Source organism: Bos indicus x Bos taurus, chromosome 16 (genome assembly GCF_003369695.1).
Source record: "Bos indicus x Bos taurus breed Angus x Brahman F1 hybrid chromosome 16, Bos_hybrid_MaternalHap_v2.0, whole genome shotgun sequence".
NCBI lineage: Eukaryota > Metazoa > Chordata > Mammalia > Artiodactyla > Bovidae > Bos > Bos indicus x Bos taurus.
The window spans coordinates 56,709,982-56,736,879 of record NC_040091.1 but is presented as its reverse complement, the minus strand read 5'-3'; the positions used below and the strand labels follow the sequence as shown (position 1 = coordinate 56,736,879).

General features: G+C 41.3%; 1 long non-coding RNA gene across 1 annotated transcript; it reads right to left on the bottom strand.

Moving 5' to 3' along the window:
* Positions 1-320: 320 nt before the first annotated feature.
* Positions 321-25,687, bottom strand: LOC113906782. The gene is made up of 3 exons (XR_003514976.1): positions 25,121-25,687; positions 5,021-5,158; positions 321-423 (listed from the first exon to the last, which is right to left on the bottom strand). It is a non-coding gene; the product is annotated as an uncharacterized LOC113906782 (long non-coding RNA).
* Between the last annotated feature and the right edge of the window lie 1,211 nt (positions 25,688-26,898).

The following is a 26,898-nucleotide window of genomic DNA, read 5'->3' as shown; positions in this document are numbered from 1 at the left end:
TGTTTAATGTGAAGCCAGGACTGAGAATTATCAGTATACTACATAGGGGTGTGTGTGCGTCTGTGTGTGTATGCGTGTGTGTTTGTGTTTTAACATATAAGAACACTAAAATGTTAAGAAAGCTATAATTAAATGTTAAGATAGTTATATCCATTCCAATGCATTATATATTTTTATGTACTTTTGCAATTTTCTATGATGTATTATTTTTAATATTCTACAAAATAATTTTTAATATTAAAGAAGGATGAGGAAATAATTCAAGCTCGTTAGACCAATAGAGCCAGAAAAGCAGCTCAGAGTGAAACAAGTTACCTGAGAGAGTAAATCTTTGCCTTCAAATAGAAACATCTCTTCACCACGCGCCGGTTTATGGATTAACAGCTACCTGCTTGTGTGTTTTCTCTTCCATTGATCCAGACACTGGAATTAGATTAATTTACTGAGCCATTCCAAAAATTACAGATCAATAGATAAATACATAGGTGTAAGTATAGAGATAGACAGAACAAGTATATGCTTCTTTTATGCATACATAACCTTTTTCCTAATTTTAGATAAATCCTTTCCCTAACCCATGATTTTTTGCCTTTGGAAAGCCCCTGTTTTAGGATTCACAAAAGGCAGAAAATAAAAACTGCATTAAAGGAGCAGTTGCTGCTGCTGCTGCTAAGTTGCTTCAGTCATGTCCGACTCTGTGAAACCCCATAGATGGCAGCCCACCAGGCTCCCCCATCCCTGGGATTCTCCAGGCAAGACACTGGAGTGGGTTGCCGTTTCCTTCTCCAATGCATGAAAGTGAAAAGTGAAAGTGAAGTCGCTCTGTCGTGTCCAACCCTTAGCGACCCCATGGACTGCAGCCCACCAGGCTCCTCCATCCATGGGATTGTCCAGGCAAGAGTACTGGAGTGGGGTGCCATTGCCTTCTCCGAAAGGAGCAGTATGATCAATGATTTTCCCATGCATCACCTCTTGGCTCCATTTCTACTTAGAAGATGTAATACACCAGGATAAACCAGACCCTTAATATTTTATCAAGTATTTCCAAAGCAATTTCTGATTCTAGAATTCAAATTAGATTTTCTATCATAGAATAATGATTTTAAACCATTAAAATTCTTCAGAGGTTTTCACTGCAGAGCTGGTGATAATGACTGATCATTGAAATAAGAGCCATTACTCCCAAGGCAACACTCCCGCCACATCCAATTCATTTAATGACTAGAGGAGCAAGTTTCTTGTTTCCCTTACTACCTTAGAGTCTTACCGTTTATTGCAATAGAGAGTCAAACTTGAAAGGAATAAAGTTCACAGTCTACTTTTTGCCACTGATAGAATATAGAATACATACAGAATTGAATATGTATGTTCTAAAATGAACCATGTTGATGAATTTATTAAAATACTGCATTATTAGATGACTTGTGGGAAGTCAGGGTAAGTCCATCATTACTGAACACAGAGCACAAACCAGAATTTCAAGAGGAAGAAAGAGATGATAAGATACTTACTACTCTGCATGCCTACTTTTAGGATTCTGTATTGATTTATATGGCTGTCCTGAGCCACATAATTCAGCTGGTTGGTTACTGAACTCTTCTGTTCTTTTTGAAAAGATGACCTTGAGTTTTTGAATTTACATGGCCCCAAAATATGTAGCTTTTGAGAAAGGGTAAATTCAATTTAACAGACATAGTTTTAGAAAATAATTACAATTTTGCGAACTTTCAAGGCAGATATTATTGAAGTCACCTGAACATCAAACAGTTGCTGTCCTTTTCTCAGTGTGAGTCATGGGAACCAACTAGACCATCTGAAGGTCATTTTTTCAAGATCAGGGATCTTTCAGAAACTTGATCACCCTACCCATGGCTGATGCCTCTGACAGGCCTTAGAAATGCCAGAAGATTTATGAGACTGATTAACTAGAAAATCTATCAGTTAGCCAAATTCAGCATGCCTTCTATTGTTATTCTTATTCTGTCTTGAAGCTGCTCTGGTCATCTATGCCTTCCTACTATACTGCTCTCCGCTAATCCAATGCCTGTTGCTATCCTTTCAATGGTGCCCTCTGAAATCTCCACACCATGGAAAACAACCTTTTTTACATTATAAACAGTGAATGTTCCTCGTGGACATTTCTTCTCTTGAATCTTTCCCAAATGGGTGCTTGTAACACCCCCACAATCCCCTAAACCATATGTAGAATTCATGTTCTCCTTACTTCTCAATGTTTTTGAAGACTTTTTCCTTTGTGCTCATGTAACACACCCTTCCGTTGGTGTAATCAAGGAATGTAGGTATATGTTAATAATAAAAGTTTGTATCTAAGGATAACACAAACTTCAAAAGGTGTATCCTTCTTTTGAACATTATTCAGTTTTTTTATCATTCCATCCTCCCAATTAGTTTGGAAATTATATATTGCTTCTGTATTTGTTAATATTTAATAGTTACAGCGGAGGTTACCACATGCCTCCTTAATTCATCATTTTAACCTCTTCCAGGACAAGGCAAAGACCTGAGAACGCTTTAACTATATAACTATATTTATCTTCAGTTCAATGTATCAGCTTATTTCTGCATATATTTCATTTCTCTAGATAGCTCACTCAAACCAAAAAACAAGATAGCTTTATTATTATTTTATGCAATGTTCATTTAATGAACATGTTATCGCTCTTCATTTCAGGTGGTGCTAGTGGTAAAGAACTCCCCTGCCAATGCAGCAGATATAAGAGATGTGGGTTTGATCCCTGGATTGGGAAGATCCCCTAGAGGAGGAAATGGCAACCCACTCCAGTATTCTTGCCTGGAGAATTCCATGGACAGAGGAGCCTGGTGGGCTACAATCCATGAGGTGGCAAAGAGTTGGACACAACTGAGAGACTAACACATACTTTCTTTCTTTCTAAACCTCTGACCTTCCATCCATGGTCATTTCCCTTCAGTCTGAAGAATACCCATTAGAATTTCCTTTGTGCATGATTAACTCAGTTCTGTTTATTCAAAATTTTCTATATTTTTTCCTCAGATCCAAAGAATTCCTTCACTCTGTAGAGTCTTCTAGGTTGGGTGTCATATTTTTCATCACCTTGAAGATATCCTCCCACTATTTCTGGTCTCTGTTTTTGCTTTTGAGAAATTAGCTACAATTCTGTTATGCCTTCAGTTAATCTCTCTTTTCTCTAACTGCCTTAGAAGATTTTCTGTTTAACACAAATATTTGAAAAGATAATGGCTGAGATTTTCTAGAACTGATGAAAGACGTGAATACACAGAAGTTCAATGAATCCCATGCTAGCTAATAAAGAAATACACATCTAGACTTTTCACAGAGAAGTTACAAAATGTCACTTTTCATAGTTGCTAGTTTTATATTTTTAGATGATGCTTTTATTCATATATGCATATATCCTATATATATTTTAGTCGTCTTCAATGGGAGGGTTTGTCCAAATTATCTAGTCTAGCATTATTGGCCTTTCTTGCCTGTGATTAAACTCATCTTGATTTTGAGCCTTTGTCATACTAGGTAGTGAGGGGAAGTAATTTAAACTTTCCAGCTAAAGGCATCTTAGTTTCTGGCTTTAAAACAGTAAATTCAGTCTCTTTTAGAAAAAAATTTGTCTTGGGGGGTAAATATTGAATGCCTTAAGATTTCTCATCACCCTTTGTACCCAAGATGTAGTCAGGTATGTTTGGAAGATTATAAATCCTTATAAAAGAAATGAGGGAAGGGCCTTAAGTTGACATGTGTGACTTTTCAGTTAGATTCCGAAACTTACTGTAATCCCTGGGTAATGAATCAGTTGGTGTCTTTTCTAGACATAGTTGGGGTCTGATGGCCCCACCTTAGCTCTTTTGGGGGCTGCAGATGCTCTTGGTTCTCAGCCACATCCTCCATCTTGCCCTCAGATTCGATCACTAAACCAGAGCCTCCGCTGTAACATTACCCTGTTCCTTGTCAAGACAGCCCCATAGCAGGGCCACCTGTCCCCTACTTGGCTATCTTCTGTATTTCCTACATGAAGTACACTGGGTTTTCTCACACTTCTGTACTATACACAAGTCATGGAGCCCCTGTCTTTTTCAGTGCTGCTCTCTTGCTCCTGAATCGATTCAGGTGTGGCCCTTATGTGACTGTGGGTCAAAGTGAAGACATATCCCTCATCTACTGGATATGACTAGAAAAGCTAGTCACTCTGATGTCTTCTGATTTCCCTATGCCCACCTAGATGTACCACCCTGTTTTCTGATTCCCAAGATTTGACCTGAAAGGATATATGACGATGCTAACTTCTGGCCTCACTCAGCCTTTTTTTCCTCTCCAAATCTCTTAAGTGGAAACATTCCTCCTCTTCCTGACTGTTGTATGCTTCTAGCCTTAAATCCTTTTTTCCATCTTACCCTTTTGATAAGACTTTCTACCCAGTGCTCCAAGCTTTCCTTTTGATATAAAAAGAGAAGTGTTTGCTTGTTTGTTTAGAAATCTCTTTCGACACAATAAATTCTTGCCATCAGATTAGTGTTTTTCCAGAGACTAAAAAAAAAAAAAAAAAAAAAAAACCCAGCTCTGGATCTTCAAGCTGATTGACTTCGTTTTAGATGGAACTTCCTTGTTTCTGAACAGAAACAGTTTCTGAGCAACAAGGTTTACAATCAGTAAGATTACATCTGAAAATACCTCAAATGTAGTAACCTCAAAAAAATGGAATAATTACCACTGAGATGTGCAAAACATGCAAGTTTCTTTTATTTTCCGTAACTAATCCAATGTTGCTCTTGGGTACCCATTCTGCTGAGCGGTACAGGAAAGCAGAGAGAAGATAAACTAGCCAGCTTAGAGTAGTTCATTCTCTTTTAAGTTTTTTTTGGCTGCACCGCATGGCTGTGGCATCTCAGTTCCCCAGTCAGGGACTGAACCCAGGCCTTGGCAAGGAAAGCCCAGAGTCCTAACCACTAAGCCACCAGAGAACTCCCTTAACATTTTTTCTTTCAGCTTAAACATGTCATTTACCTTTTTCTGCTCCTCCTCCCAAAACATCAGCTCTGGATTCAGTGGAAAGCTGAATTGTCCTCAAGCAGTGCAGTAGCAGATGGGATATGTTTTCAGATGTTTCCACATCAAAATGGGACAGCCAGTTCAGAGTGAAATCTGCAGAGTGAATTCACCATATCGATAGAAAGCCAGAGACAGTGCTAATATCCTAAAGAATCCAGAGATGCTATGTGCCCTGTAGAAAGTTTTAAAATGTAGCTGATAGTGAAGTTGACAAGGGATTGCTAATGGAAAAGATGAGCAACAAATGTGGTTGAGAACCTGCAGGCAGATTCCAAGAGGAATCACATGAAAGTCCTAGCCAGATCTCAGAGGGCCAGCAGCACCAGTAAAGGCTGAAAAAAGGCCTGAAGAAATCCCCACAAATAATCCTCACACTGACAGAGTTTCACCAGAAGCAGAGCTCAACAGCAGAGTCCCTTGAAGAGCCAGGGCAGGGCCCTCCCTGCTCCACCATCACGAAGCACAGTTTTCCAGTCCACTATATCTAGGCACTGCCTTTGAGAAGAAGAGAGGTAAGAAACTTGGGAAGACTCAGTCTTTATCCGAAATGGACAGTTTTAAAGAAAAGAGACTCTTGAAGCTATTAAGATATTTCTAAATGCAAATATACATTTTATTTTTCCATCACTCACTGGTATATGAGTTCATGAAAATGCTCAGACCACTTACAGAAAATAAAGAAACTATAATTTCCAAGTTTTATAAAACTTGAAGCACAGTATATAAATTATAATCATTCCACATTTTTCAAATTTATTAAGTTACAAAGTATTTGCCTATAATTTCATTTTTTCCCCACATCTATCATTTCTCCATCTTCATATGAGTTTTATCATTTGCATTTTCACCCTCATAACTTGACAGGCTAAACCAGTGAGCTTTCCGGTTCATAAAGGTTGTTTTCAAGAAAATAGCTCTTGGATTATATATTTACTCTGTTGTTTCTAATTTAGCAATTAGTACTTTTATTTGTTCCTTCTGCTTTTGTTAGGTTTACTTAATTATTTTTCCAACATCAGCGTTCAATATTAATTTGATTTATCTTAATTTCCTTGGTGTAAGCAGGCAGAAAGAGACATCTTCTGTCTTTTCCTCATTATAAGAACGTTAATCCTATCATGAGGGCTCCATTCTCATAATCTAATACAACCTTATTATTTCTCAAAGCCTTTACCTCCAAATACCATTACATTGAGGATAAGGGTCTCAACATACAAATTTGGGAGTAGCACAAATATTCATTCCTTAGCAATATTATATTGGAGGTTCTAGCTACTACGATAAGACCAGAGAAGGAACAAAAGGCACAAGATTGGAAGGAAAGAAATAGAACCATTTTTGTTTGCAAATGACATGATTGCCTACAAAAAAAAATTAAAAAAAAAACTGACAAAAAATATTTCTGGAATTAGAAAGCAATCACAGCAAAGATGCAGGATATATAATAACCTGCTAATATACAAAAGTCAATAGCTTTCTTATACATCAGCAATCAACAACTGGAATTTTTTTAAAAAATTAAACCACATATAACACCCACCCCAAAATAAAATTCTTGGATATAAATCTAACAAAATATGCTCAAAATCTATACGTAGAAACAACAAAATTCTAATGAAAAAATCACAGAGGCTTGGTCTTCCCTGGTGGTACAGTGGGTAAGAATCAGCCTGCCAATGCAGGCGACATGGTTTAATTCCTGGTCTGGGAAGATTGCACATGCTGCAGGGCAATTAAGCCCATGTGCCACAACTACTATGCCTGTGCTCTAAGCCCCAGAGCCACGACTACTGAACCTGCATGCTGCAACTACTGAAGTCTGTGGACCTAGAGTCCATGCTCTGCAACAAGAGAAGCCACCACAGTGAGAAGTCCATGCGGCACAACTAGAGGGTGGACCCTGCTCACCACAGCTAGAGAAAGCCCGTGCTTGGCCAAGAATCAATTAATTAAAACTAATCTTACTTTAAAACAATTGAAAGAGGCTCTAAACAGAGAGATATTCCATGTCCATGTATTATAAGACTCAATATTAAGATGTCAGCTCTCCCCATCATGATCTATAGATTCCATGTAATCCCAATTAAAATCCCTGTAAGCTATTTTGTGTGTGCACACTAAGTTGCTTCAGTTGTATCTGATCCTGAAACCCTATGAACTGTAGCCCACCAGGCTCCTTTGTCCATGGGATTCTCCAGGCAAGAATACTGGAGTGGGTTGCCATGCTGTCCTCCAGGGGATCTTTCCGATTCAGGATCAAACTCACTCCTCATATATCTCCTGCTTTAGCAGGGAGGTTCTTTACCATAGCACCACCTGGGAAGCCCCAAATTATTTTGTAGATACTGGCAAAATGATTATAAAACATACAAAGAAGACAAAGCACCTAGAAGAGCCAACATAATACTGTGAAACAAAGTTGGAAGACTCCCATTACCCAGTTTCAAAACTTAGTATAAAGCTGTAACAGTCAGATCAGATCAGATCGGATCAGTCGCTCAGTCATGTCCAACTTTTTGCGACCCCATGAATCGCAGCACGCCAGGCCTCCCTGTCCATCACTGACTCCTGGAGTTCACTCAGACTCACGTCCATCGAGTCAGTAATGCCATCCAGCCATCTCATCCTCTGTCGTCCCCTTCTCCTCTTGCCCCCAATCCCTCCCAGCATCAGAGTCTTTTCCAATGAGTCAACTCTTCACATGAGGTGGCCAAAGTACTGGAGTTTCAGCTTTAGCATCATTCCTTCCAAAGAAATCCCAGGGCTGATCTCCTTCAGAATGGACTGGTTGGATCTCCTTGCAGTCCAAGGGACTCTCAAGAGTCTTCTCCAACACCACAGTTCAAAAGCATCAATTCTTTGGCGCTCAGCCTTCTTCACAGTCTAACTCTCACATCCATACATGACTACTGGAAAAACCATAGCCTTGACTAGACGGACCTTTGTTGGCAAAGTAATGTCTCTGCTTTTGAATATGCTATCTAGGTTGGTCATAACTTTCCTTCCAAGGAATAAGTGTCTTTTGATTTCACGGCTGCAGTCACCATCTGCAGTGATTTTGGAGCCCAAAAAATTAAAATCTGACACTGTTTCCACTGTTTCTCCATCTATTTCCCATAAAGTGATGGGACCAGATGCCATGATCTTCATTTTCTGAACGTTGAGCTTTAAGCCAACTTTTTCACTCTCCTCTTTCACTTTCATCAAGAGGCTTTTGAGTTCCTCTTCACTTTCTGCCATAAGGGTGGTGTCATCTGCATATCTGAGGTTATTGAGATTTCTCCCAGCAATCTTGATTTCAGCTTGTGTTTCTTCCAGTCCAGTGTTTCTTATGATGTACTCTGCATATAAGTTAAATAAGCAGGGTGACAATATACAGCCTTGATGTACTCCTTTTCCTATTTGGAACCGGTCTGTTGTTCCATGACCAGTTCTAACTGTTGCTTCCTTACCTGCATACAGATTTCTCAAGAGGTAGATCAGATGATCTGGTATTCCCATTTCTTTGAGAATTTTCCACAGTTTATTGTGATCCACACAGTCAAAGGCTTTGGCATAGTCAATAAAGCAGAAATAGATGTTTTTCTGGAACTCTCTTGCCTTTTCCATGATCCAGCAGATGTTGGCAATTTGATCTCTGGTTCCTCTGCCTTTTCTAAAACCAGCTTGAACATCAGGAAGTTCACGGTTCACATATTACTGAAGCCTGGCTTGGAGAATTATGACTGTGGCTCAGACCATGAACTCCTTATTGCCAAATTCAGACTTAAATTTAAGAAAGTAGGGAAAACCACTAGACCATTCAGGTATGACCTAAATCAAATCCCTTATGATTATACAGTGGAAGTAAGAAATAGATTTAAGGGCCTAGATCTGATAGATAGAGTGCCTGATGAACTATGGAATGAAGTCTGTGACATTGTACAGGAGACAGGGATCAAGACCATCCCCATGGAAAAGAAATGCAAAAAAGTAAACTGGCTGTCAGGGGAGGCCTTACAAATAGCTGTGAAAAGAAGAGAAGCGAAAAGCAAAGGATAAAAGAAAAGATATAAACATCTGAATGCAGAGTTCCAAAGAATAGCAAGAAGAGATAAGAAAGCCTTCTTCAGTGATCAATGCAAAGAAATAGAGGAAAACAACAGAATGGGAAAGACTAGATATCTCTTCAAGAAAATCAGAGATACCAAAGGAACATTTCATGCAAAGATGGGCTCGATAAAGGACAGAAATGGTATGGACCTAACAGAAGCAGAAGATATTAAGAAGAGATGGCAAGAATACACAGAAGAACTGTACAAAAAAGATCTTCATGACACAGATAATCACGATGGTGTGATCACTCACCTAGAGCCAGACATCCTGGAATGTGAAGTCAAGTGGGCCTTAGAAAGCATCAATCACTATGAACAAAGCTAGTGGAGGTGATAGAATTCCAGTTGAGCTATTCCAAATCCTGAAAGATGATGCTGTGAAAGTGCTGCACTCAATATGCCAGCACATTTGGAAAACTCAGCAGTGGCCACAGGACTGGAAAAGGTCAGTTTTCATTCCAATCCCAAGAAAGGCAATGCCAAAGAATGCTCAAACTACTGCACAATTGCACTCATCTCACACGCTAGTAACAGTCAAGAGAGTATGTTATCTCTTCAGCAAGTGGTTTTTGAAAGCTGGACAGCTACATATAAATCAGCTAGTTAGAATACTTCCTCACGTATAAACAAAAATAAACCCAAAATGGTTTAAAGACTTAATATAAGACATGACATCATAAAAACCCCAGAAGAGATCATGGGCAAAACTCTTTGACATAAATCCTAGTAATATTTTCTTAGATCAGTGTCCCAAGGTAAAAGAAATAAAAGCAAAAATAAACACACGAGATCTAATCAAACTTACAAGCTTTTGCACAGCAAAGGAATCCATAAACAAAACACAGACAATCTATGGACTGAGAGAAAAAAATTGCAAGCAGTAGAACTGACAAGGCTTAATTTCTAAAATATACAAACAGTTCATCAGAAAAATCAAACAACCCAAACAAAAAATGGACAGAAGACCTAAATAGGCATTTTTCCAAAGAAGATAGGCAGGTGGCTAATAGGCACATGAAAAGATGCTCAGCATCAGTAACTATGAGATAAATGCAAATCAAAAGTACCTGGAAGTACCACCTCACACCAGTCAGAATGGCTATCATTAAAAAGTCCACAAGCAATAATGCTGGAGAGAGTGTGGGGAAAAAGGAATCTTCCTTCCTACCTACACTATTGATAAGAATGTAAACTGGTGCAGCAGCTTTGGAAAACAGTAGGGAGGTTCCTTAAAAAACCAGAGTTACCATGCGACCCTACAATCCCACTCCTGGGCAAATGTCCTAAGAAAACTCTAATTTAAAAACATACATGCACCCCAATGTTCATAGTAGCTCTATTTACAATAGCCCAGACATGGAAGCAACCTAAATGTCCATTCATATATATATGTATATGTATATGTATATGTATATGTATATGTATATGTATATATATGTTTGTGTGTGTGTACTGTCACTCAGTTGTGTTCAACTCTTTGTGACCCCATGGACTGTAGCCTGCCAGGCTCCTCTGTCAATGGAATTCTCCAGGCAAGAATACTGGAGGAGGTAGTCATTCCCCTTCCCTAGGGGAATCTTCCCGACAGAGGGATCGAACCTGGGTCTCTTTCATTGCAGGCAGATTCTTTGCTGTCTGAGCCACCAGGGAACCCACACATTCACACACACAATGGAATACCACAAAGCCATAAAAAAGAATGAATAATGCCATTTACAGAAACGTGGATGGACCTAGAGATTAGTGTACTAAAGGAACTAAATCAGATAAAATCTAGTATCGTGTGATATCACCTATATGTAGGTGATATAGTTTGTTATCACCTGAACAGTGTCAGACTTTATTTTGGGGGGCTCCAAAATCACTGCAGATGGTGATTGCAGCAAAGAAATTAAAAGATGTTTACTCCTTGGAAGAAAAGTTAAGACCAACCTAGATAGCATATTCAAAAGCAGAGACATTACTTTGCCAACAAAGGTCCATCTAGTCAAGGCTATGGTTTTTCCTGTGGTCATGTATGGATATGAGAGTTGGACTGTGAAGAAGGCTGAGCACCGAAGAATTGATGCTTTTGAACTGTGGTGTTGGAGAAGACTCTTGAGGGTCCCTTGGACTGCAAGGAGATCCAACCAGTCCATCCTAAAGGAAATCAGTCCTGAATATTCATTGGAAGGACTGATGCTGAAGGTGAAAGGCCAATACTTTGGCCACCTCATGCTAAGAGTTGACTCATTGGAAAAGACTTGCAAGAGAAGCCACTGCAGGGAGAAGCCCCAGCACCACAACTTGAGAGAGCCCGCACACAACAAAGATCCAGTGCAGCCAAGAGTAAATTAAAGAAGACTTTAAGGTAGTTGAAAAAATCATTAAAAAATAATATAGATACATATATGTACACACATATCAATCACTTTGCTGTACACCACAACGAACACAATATTGTGGATCTGCTATACTTCAATCTAAGAAAAGCAAGTAACAGAAAGGACAGAGCTAAATTCAACCGTAACACTAACTTCTTTAAATTTCGAAAAATTGGTTGACAAGAAAAGAATGAAAAACATACACCATGTGAATGCAAAAGAAAGCTGAAAGAGTTTTATTAATATTAGACTTAATGAACCTCAAGACAAGAAGAATTATCACAGATAGAAAGAGACATTTATAATGATAAATGGGTCAATCCATGAAGAAGACATAGCAAACCTAAAATGTAGGTGGTTAATAACTGGTTTTAAAAATAGATGAAGCAAAGGCTGACTGAAATAAAGAGACAAATAGACAAATTTACAAGTAGAAATATCAATCTCCTCTTTAATAACTAGATAAAAATCAATAAGGATGTGGAAGATCTAAAAATATGAACCACTTTAACCTAACCTGACCTTTATAGAACAATTTATCCAATAAACTGCAGCATTCACACTCTTTCCATGTTCATATAGAGCATTTAAAAAGACAGATCTTATGCTGGGGCATAAAACAAATTTCTACTTAAAATTTTAAATTCTATAGAATATGTTTTCTACATATTTCTACAACAAAATTAAATCAGGAATCAATAACAATTAGATATTTAGAAAAGCCTCAAACAATTAAACTTCTAAATAACCAAAGAAACCATTAAAAATTAATAAATACTTAACACTAAATAAAAATACATCAAAATATTTTGGAGGGAGGTAATGTGTACTTAGAGAAAGTTTATCAATCTGTCTTCAAGGTCTGCTAATTCTTTATACTCTGCCATTCAAATCTACTATCAAGTCCCTCCAGTGAATTTTTAAATTCTAGTTGTTATACTTTTTATACTCACGTTATACTCGCCACATCAGAGGGTAAGATGGTTGGATGGCATCTCAGACTCGATGGACATGAGTTTAAGCAAGCTCCTGGAGTTGGTGATGGACAGGGAAGCCTGGCGTGCTGCAGTCCATGGGGTCGCAAAGAGTCGGACATGACTGAGCGACTGAACTGAACTGAACTTTCCACGTCAGTAAACAAAGGATGTTGTTGCTGTTAGCCAAGGCAGCTGCCCTGCTCTGTGCACTCTTGAGGGGATTCAGGATGGAGAAAAACAGGATACTGGCCCTAATAATTAAGGTGCGTATCAAAGGGATGATTTTAATAAGCCCAGACTTTTGTACCTTCCGATACACAGAAAAGTACAAAATTCATTCACTTCCAGTGTCTGCTTTTCTTTAATTAGCAGTAATCTTTTGATGTCGGACTACCAGGTTTGTTTGAACTCCTATATATCCTGGCGCCTCCCTTATCTCTTTGGAATAGTCCCTCAGAGGAGTTAAGTCCTCAGCAAGTCAGCCAAATAAAACATAATTCTAAACTTTTAGATTTTGCATGTGTGTTTTTCCATCAACACGTTCAACTTCCACAGAATTTGCATATTGACTTTTCTTTGTATTTCTATCTCTTCGTTGATATTCTATCTGATGCCACACTGTCATACTATCTCTTTTACATCTTTAATCAGGCTTTCCTTTAGTTCTGTGAGCATACTTATAATGGCTACTTTGAAGTCTTTTTCTCTTAAATCTGACATCTATTTACTTACTCTCACAGTTTCAGTCATATGTATAGGTCACACTTTCCTGTTTCTGTGCAAGCCTCAAAGTTTTTTGTTAGAAAATAGACATTTTTCCTGTATATTGCAGCAACTGGTATACTGATCCTCCTACCCACTTTCCAAGGATGTTTTTGCTATCTGGTTTTTTTTTTTTTTTTTTGAGGAGGGGAGGGGGTATCAAATTACTTTATTTGAATGAATGGTACCAAGAAAGAACTTAAGTAGATGTTTTGGTACAACTTATAGAAAAGGCAGAGATAAGCCAAACATGCCCAGCCTGCCTTGGTCACCAAGGAAGTCATCCTCATGGCTACAGGAAGCCAGCCTAAGGCTAGCCTGTTGTCACTGATCCCCAGGACATGCTTGTCAAAGAGATACTTCGTCAGTCATGCTAGATTCATGGAGCCCCTATCTTGGCACAAGTTGGTTACATAGTCACTCAAATCTTTGATGGATTTCATCTACTCGTTCAGGCAAGTCACACAGAAACATGTTAGTCACTCAGTCATGTCTGATTCTTTGTGACCCCATGGACTGCAGCCTGCCAAGCTCCTTTGTCTCTGGAATCCTCCAGGCAAGAACACTGGGGTGGATTGCCATGCCCTTCTCCAGGGGATCTTCCCAATCCAAGGATCAAACTTGGTTCTCCTGCATTGCAGGCAGATTCTTTACCATTTGTGCCACCAGAGAAGTCAAATGGTGGGGTGGGGGATGGTGTCATTATTGTCAGTGGGCATTTTGTGCCCGTTCCAGTTGAGATGGATCTACAATTTTTCCGAAGAGTAGCGCACATTCCATTGCATTTAGCCCACTCTTCGTGACTGGGTTTCTTGATATCCTGAAGAATATCAAGCTTCTCCAGCTTCTCAGTAAGTGCCCTTGCATCATGAAATTGGAGAGGAATGTATTTGACAAAGTTCTTCAAAGGCGCATCATCAAGGTCAAAGTCGTATGACACTGACAGGTAGCCATAGAAGGTGAACAGCTCCAGGCTGGTGGTTGATGGCAGTCTCTGAGTCCCTGTGGTAGTTCTGGTACACCAGCGTGATGGCCACTATCTTCACGATGAGTTAAGACCTGGGGCCGCATGGTGCTGGAGTGAATTTGAGGAGGTAGGTTCCCTTCAAGCACTGTTGAAGTAGGAAATCAAGGTGCCTGTCCAGGGAAGACTGTAATTTGTTTTTTTAATTTATGCAAAGAAAAGTCTTTTGGGGACTTCCAGTGGCTAAGACTTGGGGCTCCCAATGCAGGGGTCCTGGATTCAATCCCTGGTCAGGGAACTGGACCCCAATGCCAGGATTAAAGATCTGACAGGCAACAAGGAAGATTGAAGGCCCGGATGCTGCAAATAAGACCCTGTGCAGTCAAATGAATAAATAAGTGAAGACATAAAGAGAAGTCTTCTTTCCTTTTCTCACTACTCATAGAATATGTGACACATGGAGGGGTTCTTGTTTATCAACCTGCTTTCCAACCCTCTAATCACCCTAGTTGGTTCCCCTGGCAACCAGCCCCCATCCTTAGGTGATGCTCTACTTATCTAGAGGAATAGTCCCTAACCTTTTTGGCCCAAGGGACCAATTTCATGGAAGACAGTTTTTCTACGGACCAAGGTTGGGTGAATGGTTTCAGGATGATTCAAGTTAATTACATTTATTGTGTGCACTTTATTTCTATTATTGGTGGCTCAGAGGGTAAAGAGTCTGCCTGCCATGCAGGAGACCCAAGTTCAATCCGTGGGTCTGGAAGATCCCCTGGAGAAGGAAATGGCAACCCACTCCAGTATTCTTGCCTGGAAAATCCCATGGACAGAGGAGCCTGGTAGGCTATATAGTCCATAGGGTCACAAAGAGTCAGACACAACTGAGAGACTACAAACACATACTCAATAGGCATTAGATCCTGGAGGTTGGGGGCTCCTGATCTAGAGGTTTTCCAAAAATTTCCTCACTAATATGAACTCAGGTGTGATTGAAAGGGTTTGCTGTAAATAACCAAACACACCCATTTTGCCTTTATCACTCTAAAACTATTGCAGGAATCAAAAACAAAAAAGCAAACATAAAAGATGCCCCTACTACTCTAATCACATAGGAAACAAAAAGGGTTTTGAGAGCCAAGAAGCAGGAACCGATAAATGAGACCAAATTTTGTATTCTATCACAGGCCACCCTCTGTTTTTTGAACATAGAACCCTTACAGCAAAATGATAATACCTATCAAAGTACATACATTTTGTGTAGCATTTATGGAACAGATCTGGAAATAATACTGTTAAATAACAAAAGTTCAAATGAGGAAATGTGAAGATCTAGTTGGCTTCATTAAGTGACTCATGAAATGAGCAGCATCCAACCTAGTGAATGAAAAGAGCTTTGTCTAGTGCTTCCCTGGTGACTCAGATGGTAAAGCATCTGAGGGAGACACAATGCAGGAGACCTGGGTTCCATCCCTGGCTTGGGAAGATCCTCTGGAGGAAGAAATGGCAACCCACTCCAGTACTCTTGCCTGGAAAATTCCATGGACGGAGGAGCCTGGTAGGCTATAGTCCATTGGGTTGCAAAGAGTCAGACACGACTGAGCAACTTCACTTTCTAGCTGCAAAAAAGGAAAAGATTTTTGTATTTTTAGAAAATCTTTTCATTTATTTCATGAATTTATTTGGCTGTGCCAGGTCTTAGTTGCAGCATATGGGATCTTAGCTCCCTGACCAGGGATCGAACCCGGGCCCCCTGCATTGGGAGCATGCAGTCTTAGCCACTGGACCACCAGGGAAGTCTTGGATATTAGTATTTTTAAAGCAGAGAGTAAGCAGGAGAAAGAAAGTTATTAGTGAAGAATTGCATTGTTTTAGGTAAGGCCACTCTCCTAATGGGAACAGAAGGAGCCTACCAGCCAAGTATCTCAGTGCTAACCAGGTAATTCCTGGTTGACTCATGAAAGGTTACATCCCTGGGGGAGGCTGTAGCTGCAGTTAGGTTAGGTATTAAGTCTTGGTTTGCTGATGTGTGGCCTAACACAAGTGACTCCATTTTGGAACAGAACCAACACAAATATGCCTAACATTTGAAGAAGCCAGTGTGGGGTAGGGACAGATTTAAAGAAACAACTAATTTGTCCTATAAAGCCATTACAGATATTTTCATATTCTGGCACTAGTTTGATTATTCTTTTTTCCCCCTTGATCTACTACTATTTATACCTTATGATAACTATTTAGCTCAGAAATCAACTGATGGTTTGCTAGATCCAGATCCTCCTCAGGCCAGTCACTTTCCTTAGATATTACATCCTGAGGAGGCTATAACTCAATCTCCCAATACACTTGATCATCAGTGTATTATAGTATTATAGAACTCCTTGACATGAGGCAGTTGAATCTTTCCAACAATACCACATCGTCATTGTCAGTGCGATACAGCTTCATTACAGGACAAATCAGTCACTTGCTGGTTGGAGGCAGGACTGAGGTTGAAACCTCCCAGATGTGCTCTCAACATCCCTCTGGAATGGCCTATTAGACACCTTTCTCCATGGTATTTTTATTTTTTGAATGATGGACTCATATATATAGGCTTCCTAGGTGGCACAATAGTAAAGAATCTGCCTGCCAATGAAGGAGACGCAAGAGACAATCTCTGGGTCAGGAAGATCCCCTGGAATAGGAAATGGCAACCTATTCCACTATTCTTGCCTGGAGAATTCCATGAACAGAGGTGCCTGGCAAGCTACAGTCCATGGGGTCTCAAAGAGTCAAACAAAACTGAGCAACTACAAGCACACATATATGATCTGTGTTCTGCTGCTGTTGCTGCTAAGTTGCTTCAGTCATGTCCAACTCTCTGCGACTCCATAGACGGCAGGCCACCAGACTCCTCCATCCCTGGGATTCTCCAGGCAAGAACACTGGAGTGGGTTGCCATTTCCTTTTCCAATGCATGAAAGTGAAAAGTGAAAGTGAAGTCGCTCAGTCGTGTCCGACTCTTTGCGACTCCATGAATCGCAACACGCCAGGCCTCCCTGTCCATCACCAACTCCCGGAGTTTACTTAAACCCATGTACATTGAGTCGGTGATGCCATCCAGCCATCTCATCCTCTGTTGTCCCCTTCTCCTCCTGCCCCTAATCCCTCCCAGCATCAGGATTTTTTCCAATGAATCAACTCTTCGCAGAGGTGGCCAAAGTACTGGAGTTTCAGCTTTAGCATCAGTCCCTCCAAAGAACACCCAGGTCTGATCTCCTTCAGAATGGACTGGTTGGATTTCCTTGCAGTCCAAGGGACTCTCAAGAGTCTTCTCCAACACCACAGTTCAAAAGCATCAATTCTTCGGTGCTCAGCTTTCTTCACAGTCCAACTCTCACACCCATACATGACCACAGGAAAAACCATAGCCTTGACCAGACAGACCTTTGTTGGCAAAGTAATGTCTCTGCTTTTGAATATGCTATCTAGGTTGGTCATAACTTTCCTTCCAAGGAGTAAGCATCTTTTAATTTCATGGCTGCAATCACCATCTGCAGTGATTTTGGAGCCCAAAATATAAAGTCTGACACTGTTTCCACTCTTTCCCCATCTATTTCCCATGAAGTGATGGGACCAGATGCCATGATCTTCATTTTCTGAATGTTGAGCTTTAGGCCAAATTTTCACTCTCCTCTTTCACTTTCATCAAGAGGCTCTTTAGTTCTTCTTCACTTTTTGCCATAAGGGTGGTGTCATCTGCATATCTGAGATTATTGATATTTCTCCCGGCAATCTTGAATCCAGCTTGTGCTTCTTTCAGCCCGGCTTTTCTCATGATGTATTCTGCAAAGAAGTTAAATAAGCAGGGTGACAGTATATAGCCTTGACGTACTCCTTTTCCTATTTGGAACCAGTCTGTTGTTCCATGTCTATTTCTAACTGTTGCTTCCTGACCTGCATATAGGTTTCTCAAGAGGCAGGTCAGGTGGTCTGGAATTCCCATCTCTTTCAGAATTTTCCACAGTTTATTGTGATCCACACAGTCAAAGGCTTTGGCATAGTCAATAAAGCAGAAATAGATGTTTTTCTGGAACTCTCTTGCTTTGTCCATGATCCAGTGGATGTTGGCAATTTGATCTCTGGTTTCTTTGCCTTTTCTAAAACCAGCTTGAACATCAGGAAGTTCATGGTTCACGTACCACTGAAGCCTGGCTTAGAGAATTTAAGCATTACTTTATTAGCGTGTGAGATGAGTGCAAATGTGCGGTAGTTTAAGCATTTTTGGCATTGCCTTTCTTTGGGTTTGGAATAAAAACTGACCTTTTCAAGTCCTGTGGCCACTGCTGAGATTTCCAAATTTGCTGGCATCTTGAGTGCAGCACTTTCACAGCATCATCTTCCAAGATTTGAAATAGCTCAACTGGAATTCCATCACCTCCACTAGCTTTGTTGGTAGTGATGCTTTCTAAGGCCCACTTGACTTCACATTCCAGGATGTTTGGCTCTAGGTCAGTGATCACACCATCGTGATTATCTGGGCTGTGAAGATTTTTTTTGTACAGTTCTTCCGTGTATTTTTGCCACCACTTCTTAATATCTTCTGCTTCTGTTAAGTCTATACCATTTCTGTCCTTTATCGAGCCCATCTTTGCATGAAATGTTCCCTTGGTATCGCTGATTTTCTTGAAGAGAGCCCTAGTCTTTCCTTCTGCTATTTTCCTCTATTTCTTTGCATTGCTCACTGAAGAAGGCTTTCTTAACCCCTCTTGCTATTCTTTGGAACTCTGCATTCAGATGGGAATATCTTTCCTTTTCTCCTTTGCTTTTCACTTCTCTTCTTTTCACAGCTATTTGTAAGGCCTCCTCAGACAGGCATTTTGCCTTTTTTTGCATTTCTTTTTCTTGGGGATGGTCTTGATCCCTGTTTCCTGTACAATGTCACGAACCTCTGTCCATAGTTCATCAGGCACTCTGTCTATCAGATGTAGTCTCTTAAATATATTTCTCACTTCCACTGAATAATCATAAGGAATTTGATTTAGGTCATACCTGAATGGTCTAGTGGTTTTTCCTACTTTCTTTGATTTAAGTCTAAATTTGGCAATAAGGAGTTCATGATCTTGGTGTAAATTACAAGTACCCACAGAGAACTTCCATAAGCTTGGAGGCCTTAAGATTTCCATAGGTGTGTTCTCTTAAGCCTCAGGAATAGGATAGAGGGTCATTGCTTTCCATACACTTTAGCCTCCATGTGCATTAAAATTTCCAGAGAACCTCTCAGGTCAGGGTGCAGACTTTTCCCAACTCTGGGTTCTAGCATTGTGCAGCAGTAATTGTTGAATCTGCCTGCTCCAGTTTGCTAGTGCTTCTTTATCTCTCCAAGCCGCCTCTTATCCTTCACCTTCGTCTAGGAAGAGAACTCCCTCTAATCTGTCTGTTCTAGTGAATATGTCTTCTTCCTCTGAATGCTGCTCCTCATTAAAAGCAAATGCCACTTGTCCCAGAATACCTACTGGCATCTATTTCCCCTCAGGCCCTTTTCTGTCTTGTGAGTCACTGTTGTTTAATCCACTGTACATGTTGTTGCCATCATGGACTAACAGCCTGAGTGCAGTTAGGGTACATAGTTTGTACCCAAAAATGTTAGGCACCTTCTACTAGGGTTGGTTGGTCAAAGTCAGCTGTAATTTAGGTTAAGTATTTCATAAGACCTCTCACAGCCTTCCTCTTTAAGGATGGGGCTATTCCCCAGGGAATCTCAAATCCATCACATGATGCCTACTGCTTTAATCCCAACAGGAAGCCACTCTCTTTTCCCATTCTGCTTATAGCTTTCCATCCACAAAGGCCAGGGTGATTGTGTTTGCACATAGCACACTGTGGCATGTTGGGCATGCTGCCATTGTACTCTGTCCACTATAACCAGCAACCTTTCTAAGCATTTGCTTGTCAAGGTTTATAGCTACATGGCAATCGGTCTGCTGGGAGCCACCCACCACTGGCCTAAATCCCAGTAGGAAGCAGTTCTCAGAAAACAACTCAAACTAGTTTAAGCAAAAAAAGGATTATAAATATAAATGCTTGCTTTTCTCCCTGCATATCAATTCCCTGTTCTCTGCTCCAAATGAGGGGAAACATGGCTGCCGAAACAACTTGCATGTTACGCCTCACAGTCCAAGTTCTCAAAGAAAGGCTGGTCCCTCTCATTTCAAACTCCAGAATGTCCAGGGAAGGACTGTAATTGGCCATGCTCGGGCCAACTGACCATCCTTAGACCAACCGTTATGGCTGGGGGTGGAGAGTGAGGCAATTTTGTGTTCTTCTGAGAGCTTCACATACATTAACTCCTCATACAACTTCTGAAGGTACACATTATTATTAACCTCATGTTACAGATAAGGAAATTGAGAGAGGAGTCTTCAGAAGGAAGGCATAAACATCGTAGCAAATGCTGAAGTTTGCCCAAACAAACTGGTAGCACTTCAGGTAACAAAAACAGAAGTGGTCTTGGCAAACAGTTTTGCCCCTTCTGGGCACCTGGTATAACTATACTAAGAGATAATATTATTCCCTTGCTCTAAACCTCTCCTAAGGTTGGATTTCTTTCATCGCATAACCTACCCATACAATCCTTTATACTCTATTATTTCTCCTCTCATCTGTCGTTTATTTTTACCCGAACTTTTCCACATTTGGAAGGGACATTAAGTTCGGTCACTGCGCCGGTCCAGATTGCTAGCAGCGACAGTAGTCTCGTAAGTGCATCCCCCTCAATTTGTTCATGATTGGTTGGATTATTTTAGTGAAGTCAAGTCTCCTTGCCTGGAGAAGGCAATGGCAACCCACTCCAGTACTCTTGCCTGGAAAATCCCATGGATGGAGGAGCCTGGTGGGCTGCAGTCCATGGGGTCGCTAGGAGTTGGACACGACTGAGTGACTTCACTTTCACTTTCATGCATTGGAGAAGGAAATGGCAACCCACTCCAGTGTTCTTGCCTGGAGAATCCCAGGGACGGCGAAGCCTGGTGGGCTGCCGTCTATGGGGTTGCACAAAGTCGGACACGACTGAAGCGATTTAGCAGCAGCAGCAGCAGCCTCCTTGCCAGCTCACACGTGAACAGACATGCATGCGTGCACACACACATACACAGACACACTCACATCATATTGCTCCATAAGAAGTGACAGTTTCGGGTATGTCCACAGTCACCCTGAGATGACAGTGCTCTCTTCCTCTTTCCCTAACCACACCCAGATGCTCAACTTCACTAACTGCTGGTCAGTTGCTTTATTTTTTTTCATCAGCGTCCTGGTGCCTAATTGCTCTATAAGATAATCCAGTCAAACTATACCTCCCTTAAAAAATAGTTTCTTAACTTAGTGTTCTGTGTATTTTTCTGACTCCATAAAGAATCCTCCCAGGTATCCTATTCCTCAGTCCTCTCTCACAAACTATCCAGCCTGCAGTCTAGTCCATATCTTTATTAAATCCACAAAACTCTTTCTTGTTGCCTCTCACCACAGTGTCTACTGTTCAGGCCCTTTGGCTTGAACTTCTCCAAACTCTTTACCCATGAGGCCAGTCCTTTGGGAAAAGATTAGAAATTATCTTTTGTATAGCCCACTTCTCTTTCCAAGAAAAGTTTCTGAGCCCAAGCTCTGGAGCTGGGGTTGGGAATGATCTTGGGTGGCCTCTGCCTGCAGTGGCTTGAAGCAGGGCTTTGGCTCTCAGCCAGAGATTGAGGTTGGGTCTCAGGGTGAGAGTACCAACTCCTAACTGCTAGACCAGTGGTGGATGACAAGCCCTGACTCCTTGACTTTGCAGAAGAAGAATTTTCACAAAGACAGAAAGTAGTAAAACAAGTAAAGTATTTATTAGGAGGAAAAAAGAGTATAAAACACAAGGGCAGACTCAGAGAGAGAGAGTGTTTCAGAATCGCAGTAGTTTGAATGACTTCTATGGAACATTTCTTCCAGGTTTCCTTTGGCCAATCATTTTTATTTACCTGGCTGTGAATCCACATTTGGTATATCTCAGGATCCTCCCATGTGTGCACATGTATCTTAGCGAACACAGGTTTTACCTAAGAGGCCTATGGATAGTTAGCATCACTTGCCTTTTGACCTCTAAGGATTCTCTCTACACTGTGCACGTGTAGTTGAGGAGGTCTCCAGACTTTGAGAATGAAAAATAGGTAGTCTTTTATCTTCTGTCTTTGCAGGACTCAGCCTCCTCCCTCCATTGTCCTGCTATTTTTGTCTTGTCTACAGGTCCACAGAGAAAGAGCTCCAACTATTTGCTCAGGGGGCCCATCTGTCTTCGGCCTCAGGAACAATGGCAAGTTTCTCTCTGAGTGACACCCCAGCTGTAAAAGCTGAATACTCAGTGAAGTGGTGGGGGGGGGGGGGGGGTAGAGAAGGCAGCAGCCTGGTTCTCTCAGCTTGCCTCGCTTGGCATGGAACCATTGCTCCCAAGCTGTGGCAAGGACAATTGGTCCCCAGTCTTCTCAGCATGCTGTGACCAAGGTCCTGGATTGCTCTTAACTCACACAATAGCCCCTACTTCCTAAGTCAGCAGTCATTTAAGTCATTAATACGTCATTGGCAAGCATACCATAGACACCTACACATGTTCCTTTGATATTAATAGAATATCTCAGATCATTCTCTTTCTGCCTACTGCCATCAGGATGTCCACATTTATAAATTTTTTCCCTCCTAACAACCAAAAATTCTTCAGTTAAGTTAGTGTAAATTGTGGGAAGTTGTCTTTCCTGCTTCTTTCTGTTGCTGCTGCTGCTAAGTCACTTCAGTCGTGTCCGACTCTGTGCGACCCCATAGACGGCAGCCCACCAGGCTCCCCTGTCCCTGGGATTCTCCAGGCAAGAACACTGGAGTGGGTTGCCATTTCTTTCTCCAATGCATGAAAGTGAAAAGTGAAAGTGAAGTCGCTTAGTCGTGTCCGACTCTTAGCGACCCCCTGGACTGCAGCCTGCCAGGCTCCTCCGTCCATGGGATTTTCCAGGCAAGAGTACTGGAGTGGGGTGCCATTGCCTTCTCCATTCTTTCTGTTAGGTAGTTAGAATAGGGAAAAGGAGTCCAGAATGGTGGTGGCTAAAAGACAAAGAAGGGGAAAGCCCATGAATATAGAAAAAAGGAAGGCCCAAGGACCCAAGTGAGGACCTCAGGTAAAACAAACAGCCCTCCGGGCTAGCCCAGTTTACATAGGGCAGACTCAGGGGGAGGAGACAAATATATAAAAGGAGGAAGCCTAGAGGACTGGGGCTTCTCTTCTCTTTGCATCTTTTGGGTCAGCCCACCCTCACGCCTCAAGAATGTATTTTCCTTTGCTTTCTAATAAAACTGAGCTGTCACATGGAGCTGTAACACTGGTCTGTCTGTCACTTCAAATTTTTACTGCGGTGAGACAGAATTGAAGAAATTACACACTGCCCCAACATTTCCATCAGAAAGTATGAAATAATCTTCTATGACATGAAAGACTTCTTATCAGAATGACAGATCACTTTCTCCCCAGACTCTATTATACTTACCCATTGTTAAAAGAGGGTGAAACTGAGCAGGACCCTGTGGGGCCCTCCTGGATACAAAAGCTTTTCCATGTCCCCAGGTTTCTTGCTTATAGGCTTCAGCCTCCTAAACTCTCCCTGAGTTCTGAAGGGCAGATTCAAACAGTTACTCATTAGGTAAGTGAGAGAATGCAGAAACAAAGGAAAAGCTGTCGAGAAAAAATAGTGCGGCAATGAAAGAGAATGCTAGTTCCTCCTCAAGGAATATACACAACAATGGATCTTTGAGGCCTCCACCCAAACGAAGGTTGTTAACTTCAGGCCAAGGACAACATTTCTGGAACACCACCCTGTTACTTCATCATCAACCAATGAGAAGAAAGCCAGACATTCAGTAGCCCTCACCCCAAATTTTGCCTTTAAAAACTCTTCTGTGAAATCTATTTGGGAGTTCAGGTCTTTGCACACATGCCATTCATTCTCCTTGTCTGGCTTTTACAATAATCCAAACTCTGGTGTTTCCATTTGTTTGGCCTCACTGTGTGTTGGACTTACGCACTTGTGTTTGACAATACTAGGACTTTCTGAGATTTATTACCATAAAAGCAAGTTAATATTTTGAAGGGTAGCAGAATATGCCATCCCCAAATATATCTCTTTGGCATAAGGATTATTTTGAACTGATTATTGTGGAGCCCTACACCAAGGTCACAGGTGTGGAGCTGTGTACCAGGGTCACAGGATAAAAATCTCTGGAACTGATCAAGCCCCATAGTTGAAGCCCCAGATCCCTCCCAAAAACTTTCCTGAGCTTATGATGGTTTATAAACCTCCATCCTCTGGCTGACTTTTGATTCTCATATTTCTGAGGGAGTCCCATAAGTATATTATTAAGATCATTATTTTTCCTCCTGTTAACCTGTCGCCTTACTCCAGCCCCCACCCCAAACTTTGGCTCACCCTCAGTATAAGCCAGCATAGACCCCCTTCTGAGAGTAAACAGGCCACAGTGTAAAATAAAATGTTCTCTGGTCTACTATTTGAATGTGCCACCCATTCACACACAACCCCTCCCCCACACCTAGTTCTTTCTAGCTTTGTTTACTCTTTTTGCCTAACTCTGGAGTTGTTGCTACAGACCTTGTGGTCAAAGCATTCTTCCTGTAGCAATAACCTTCCTCCCTAACTTGCAATAGTTCATTTCCCTCTCTTGCAATAATCCTTTTGAATGCAGTCTCAACTTCACTAAATCCAGATCTGATTTTTATTCTAGTCTGGTCAGTGATTTCTCTTGGTATTGCCTACCCTATGACATCCCAAACATATGGCTTTACGTTTTAGGGTTAACTTTGAGTTAATGCTTGGTATAAAATAATGACATACCTCATGGGGTAGAGAAGATTGTTGCTGTCCCAGCTAAGGGCATCATAGACCATCTAGCCTCCAGCCAATCCAGCAGCCACAGAGAGTCTGAGTGAGATCCAAAGAGCTTCCCAGTGGAGCTCAGTAGAAATTGCCAACCGAAGAGTCACGGACTCGAGTGACTATCAGTGGTATTGCTTCAAGCCTCTAAGTTTGTAGGCATTTGTTATGCAGTAGTAGATTGATGATAGGTTGGCTGAACACATGAATGGAAGAATGAACAAACAAATGAATAACGTCATTCTGGAGATTGATTTTCTTCCTAAGTAGGCAGAAGGCAAACAAGGACTTCCCAAACAGATTGCAACTGGGGCTTCTGGTCTGAGATGATATACGGTATATGAACTGGCAAGGATGAAAATATTATCTGAGTGTATTTTTGAAACTTCAGTTACTATGGGGGTGTTTGGAAGTATATCAAATACATCACCCACCAAAAATATGGAGTGACAGTACTAGGAGGATATTAGTGAGTTCTCTGTGAGTCATGCATTCACCCTAGACTAGAAAATATCTTCATGATTTTATAAAAACTCAAAATCACAAAGGAAGTTGGATTAATCTTTAAGGCATCTTTGAAATATGGGAGCATCTTAATTCAATATCTATTTAATAAAAATATATGAACCCCATATCTGTATGGAGAAGGAAATGGCAACCCACTCCAGTGTTCTTGCCTGGAGAATCCCAGGGACGGGGGAGCCTGGTGGGCTGCCATCTCTGGGGTCACACAGAGTTGGACACGACTGAAGTGACTTAGCAGCAGCAGCAACTCTGTATACCAAGCATTTTGCCAGATGCTGGGAATAGACCAGAGAAGATATAGTCACTGCGATCAATGTCAGTCTAGTCAAAAGATACTGATGATTACAATGTTAAGTGCAATAAGAGCAGTATGAAATTTATTGCCTGTGTAACTAAATATTTTGGGTTAGTGGAGAAGGTAATGGCACCCCACTCCAGTACTCTTGCCTGGAAAATCCCATGGACTGAGGAGCCTGGTCGGCTGCAGTCCATGGGGTCGCGTAGAGTTGGACACAACTGAGCGACTTCACTTTCACGCATTGGAGGAGGAAATGGCAACCCACTCCAGTGTTCTTGCCTGGACAATCCCAGGGACGGCGGGGCCTGGTGGGCTGCCGTCTATGGGGTCGCACAGAGTCAGACACAACTGAAGCGACTTAGCAGCAGCAGCAGCAGCTGATATCAAAAATGGTAAGATTTAGGGCTGAAATGATGTGGTTAGAATTTCCTTTCTATGTATTAATTCTACTTTCCTCTAAGTTGGTCTCATTCTTGTATTCTACATGGCAGCAAGATGGTACCAACATGGTGGTAATAGCTATGACTTCTTTGCTTTCAGATCCAAAGGGGGGAAGACAAACAAACAAGCTCTCCTTCCTAAATGTCCCAGGAAAAGCCCCTTTTTTTGAATAATCTGTCCATTCCTGAACCGATAACTCTGGTGGGAAGGGTGCGGGAGGCACTGAGAATATGATTCACTGATTTAAGTCTGGGTTACATGCTAAAGTTGCTGAAGTTTTGAGGTTTGGTTCTCCCCCATGGAGTCTCCTTTGGACTGAAGAGGAGAAAGGGCACAGATCCCCACATGTCACCAGAGGTAGGGCAAAGGGATGTGTGTGCTTAAGTCTCTCAGTCATGTCGGACTCTGCGATCCCATGCACCGTAGCCCACCAGGCTCCTCTGTCCACGGGGATTCTCCAGGCAATTCTACTGGA